We start from the raw sequence: 5,191 nt of genomic DNA, 5'->3' as shown, positions 1-5,191 counted from the left end.
CCTCCGTCAGAAATCACTCTAATATTAATTATTATCATAATTATTACTATTTATAATAATAATAATAATAATAATAATAATAATAATAATAATAATAATAATTATTATTATTATTATTATTATTATTAATGTAATAGTAATAAAAGCAATAATGACTGGAGTAATCATTTCATTTGAAACTTCATGTAATAAGAAAGCGGTCATTTAAAATGTTAATAAATATTAAACAATTTAACGTTGTTTTTACATTTAATAAATGCTGTCTTGATGAACAGAATCATTTTCTGTAAAAACATGAAAAAAAACGTACCCTAAACTTTTGACTTGTAGTGTATACATTATTTGTTTATTATTATTATTATTATTATTATTATTATTATTATTATTAATTTTGTTGTTGTTGTTGTTGTTGTTGTTGTTGTTGTTGTTGTTGTTAATAGAACACAAATGTACAAGGTGGCAGAAAAAAGGTCAAGAAGTTTATTGGTAAATTAACCAATATGCAGTCACTAGACTGATGGCAAAATAAACCATCAATGTAAAAAAATATAAAACAATGAACCAATATAAAATAATTAAAAGCTTCAAAATACATATAAACTTTACAGAAATCAAATTAATAGTCCTTAAAATAGCAAAAGTGGATTCACACACTCAACTGCGCTGTGTGCTTCAGACCATGAACCTATTCGATTCTTAAAACATAGCCATCGGTGAGAGAATTGGTTTGAGTAATATTACTCTTCTAAATTTTTTAGAAAATGTGCAGAAAACAACAGAGGAAAGAAACTCAAACTAGTTTGGAACAAACAGATATTGAAGAAATTATAACAGGATTTTCATTTTTGAGTGTACTATCCCTTTAAAGCATAAACAAAATTGAGTATAGCAATTCTTAAACAGCTAAATTCTAAGATACATTAAGATGCAGCTCTCAGAAAGCTACAACTTTACAAGTTGTATCAGTCATTTTTCAAGTATAAGGTACATTAGTGAAAGATGACTTCTTTTACATCAGATTTTTTTTTCTGTTCTTGCACAGCTGGATGTTGGACTCATGAAAAATATGTGTTAGCATTGACCAAAACTGATCAGCTGAAGTTACAGCGAAGCGTCACCCAACAGAAGATTCTGCTTGGTCTTTAAGCCTTTTTCAATGGTTTATTTTCACCATGATGGCACAGCAGTCAAAATAGGAAAAATGAGCTCATGTATGCGACAAAGTCTGGACCTTTGTCAGTGATGGGTGGGTTCTCCGAATCATCCAAACACCCCCTGGCAACGGGACTGACATTAATGCTATTTAAAAGATAAAAATGTCCTCAGTACCAGTGCAGTCTTTTAGAAAAAAAACAAACTGGGGGACTTCTTGTTTCTTCGTTTTGACTTGGCCAAAATCAGGCACAAAACTACTCAAGTCATGTATCCACCAGCATCTCTTTCTTTCCATAAATGGCAGCCTTCTTGGGCTTTTCACAGGCCTGCCATCCTCCAAATGAGGCTTTGGTTTGGAAGCTAACTAAGCTCACAGATGAGAAGGTTTGCTTTGACTTGGCAAATCATCAGTCGCTCGAGGGTAGAAATCAGAGTTTGTTGGCCTTGGATCTTTAGATGTCTCATTTGATCTCTCACTGTCTGTCTTCCCCAGCCATCCGCTCGACGCTTCTAACTCCCTGCTGTTAGTACACAATTACATCCTAGTTCTCTCTTCAGCATTAGAGAGTCTGAATGGCTTGACCCATGTGGACGAAATTTGTTCAAGATGGAGCTGAGTGGACCTCTGTGAAAGAAAAGTGCATCGTTTTAAAATGTATCAGCTAAAATATGCAAACTTCAAAAGCTATATTAGCCAAAATAGAAAAGGATTAAAATAAATATGATGTAAATATATGCCTGAAATGAAAACAGATTACATGAAGCCTACTGTATCTAATGATTGCAATCATACAGTATATCATTACTTACAAGCGAAACAAGTGGAGGATGAGTAAATAAAAATTCAGTCATCATTTACTCATCTTTGACTTGTTTCAAACCTGTTTGTGTTTTTTTGTTTGTTAAACATTATAGAAGATATTCTGAAGGAAAAAAAACATTGACTTCCGTAGTATTTTTAGTTCCTACTATTGATGTCGAAAGCTGTTTTACCCACACTGTTCTTCAGAATATTTAGTTTTGTGTTAAACAGAAGAAACAAATTACTGAAAGTTTAAAACTTCAGTAAATGATTAGGAAATTTTTGTTTTATGGGTGAACTTATCACTTTAATTATGGCTTAAGCACAATCTATGGGTACATGCGGGTGTATTCAACAAACAAAATGTTGTTAGTAAACTATCCAAGTAAACAAATTTGAATGTCAAAAAACCCCCATTAACTACGATTTTTAGGCATTTTGGGTTATGCTCTCATAAACCACCTTAATAGAGTACAACTATTCCCATATTATACATTTTTGTTTCCTCATAAACCACATCAACATGTTAAGACACACACACATACAGTGCTCAGCATATATAAGTACACCTCTCAAATATATCTTACATATATATTTAATAGGAAGCTATACAATATTATATTTGTGCATATACATTAAATTAGTCAGTACTGAAACCAAATCTGGAGCTTATCAAACAAAATAACTTAAGATAACGGTCCAAAAACCAGTACACCCAATTTTATATGTTATAGAAAAATATTAAATACACATTTTAAAAAGAGGAAAAATAAAGAGAAGCAAAAAAAAAAAAAAAAGTTGACATTTTGTAGTTTGTCATTTATTTTTGCATTATTTTGCTTGGATTTAATTGTATTATCTTTCAATTTCTAAATATGTTTGGTGACTAAAATATTATTTTAATAAATATATCTGTGTAATAAATCTGTTTTGTTTAAATGCACCAAAATACATTGCCTGTATTCATACATTTACTGAGAAATGGATAAAATATTCATTTTCAAAATGGGGTGTACTCATTTATGCTGAGCTTTATACATGTATGCATACATGCATACATATGATATAGCAACATGCAGAGTTTTCACAGAAGTGTAATCCTAACTAGCTCTCCTATGAGTGCCTGCAAGAAAACTTCTATAGGCATCAAAGAATTCAACATCTAATCTACAAAAACATCCACAGATATAGTTCTGGTCATTAGTTTAAATACCCCTAAACTAAATACAAAAATGTTAAAAATGGAACCAAATTAAAGTAAAAATAAAAAGACTAATAAAATGTATTTTTTATTTACATGCAGTACTGTCCTAAATCTGCATTTACATTGCAGATGTTTTTCATACAAAATAAGAACAGAATTTATTCTAATGTAAAAATTGACATAAATGACTTTTTTTAAACCTGAACCCTGACACTTTTTAGAAGACAACTTTAGTTTTACCAGCTTGTGCTTAATTAAAATACTACAATCACCTATCATTTATACTATATTAGTAAACATATAGATAAAGACAGGCCTAATTAAATCTACATTTGAAACACTTAAATCTTAATTGTCTGCCAATACCTGAATGATCAAGGACTGTTTTTTATGTTTTGTGATCATTTGTGAGTTCATTGGGTTTTCTGAACTGCTCTGTTCTTTAACAAATGTTTTTGGTTATTTATTTATTTATTTATTTATTTCCTTCCTCCAGCAGCGACTATATGATTTTCAAATTTAGAATTTTTTTAAAAGCGACCCGGTCCATGTACGTTTTGCTAATTTGTTTTCTAATTTTAAACGGAATAAAAAAAAAAAAGCAACAAAAATATTTTGGCTCATTTTTGTTTTTGGTTTAAGGTAGGAAAATGGATAAACAACTTCATTATACACGTGTAGGCGGTGCTGAAATGCCCATTTTCCAAATCTGTGCATGTGACGTTGCCTTAAAATGAGCAATACGTACACAGACAGACACCAAGTGTGCATTTTGGAATCTGTAGTAGAACACAATTTAAAAGTAACCATTAGCTATGTTTCACCTATTTCCTTATGTGCATTTTGTAATTACAAAAGGCTTAATGCAACTTTGAAAATGCGCATCAAAAACTTGCACACAACCAAGATAAAGTTTTATATCAAGACAAAAATTTTCACTAACTATAAGTAAAAAACATTTACTGAATTAATTCCAGCATGTGCATCAAAAAAGTGATTTTGTTTTAACAAATCATGTGAAAACCACAATGGAACAACATTAATGGACAAACCAGTGGACCAAACCATAATGTAAACCTCTAAATTGTTTTTTTGGTCGTTTTACAGAAGACTGTATTAGCCAAAGTCTGTCATTTAAAGTGGTTCAGTATTATTACCTCCCAGAACAGTCTTCAGTGGCTTTACATTTCGTTTTTGTCTCTTAAGGCACAGCTGATTTATTTTATTGAAACAGGTGTACAGTGACAATCTAATGCAGCAAATTTACTTTTTCTTTTTGATATTTGCCACTAGTTTATCAGAATGGGATAACTTTGTTCTCTTTGACTCTTTGGATGAAAATGGTGCGTTATTATCAAATGTTTTATGCGATATTCCAGTTTTTCAAGTCTGATTCGCATCTTTGGATGAGAACTGCTATTGACGCTGGTCAAAGATACGCAGCTCATCATTTGCAGTCCTCTCATTTGCCGCCGCTAAAGTGGAGAATTAGCGTCTTGCGTTTAGTCGTCAGATGTGGCATGTAAATGGAGTTTTGTCAGATAGGAACAGGAGGTGGTCAATCACTGCCTGCTTTAACCCCAGCCACTTAAATACCGGCCGTATCATACGCTTCCTCAATCCATATTTAATGTAAGTGAGGACATGAAGAATTCCAATTTCCTGCTCTCTTTAGGAAGTCATCTCCTGCCAATGAATAAATATCAGAAATTACCGACATTTTCGCATCTCTGCACACTGTAATGTGCTGTGAAATAATGACTTACGGTATTCAATCTGTCACTCCATTGCTGTCCTTTTTGTTACTTTATATGGCTTTCTAATCACCTCATGCAGTAAATGACATCTCTGTTTTATTCTTTTTTTACATTTTAACTCCCGGTTGAAGTGCAGCATGAAGCCGTTTTCACAGATTTTAGTATTCACGTATGGCTTGTTTGTCAAATCCAGTTTGTCAGCGTCGACTTGTCAAGGAGAAACATGAAGCATAGCCAGAGATGCCGGCGCATGTCGTATCGCACACAGAGCTT

The sequence above is a fragment of the Danio rerio genome, chromosome 21, assembly GCF_049306965.1.
Source record: "Danio rerio strain Tuebingen ecotype United States chromosome 21, GRCz12tu, whole genome shotgun sequence".
Taxonomy (NCBI): domain Eukaryota; kingdom Metazoa; phylum Chordata; class Actinopteri; order Cypriniformes; family Danionidae; genus Danio; species Danio rerio.
This window is presented reverse-complemented; position numbering follows the sequence as displayed.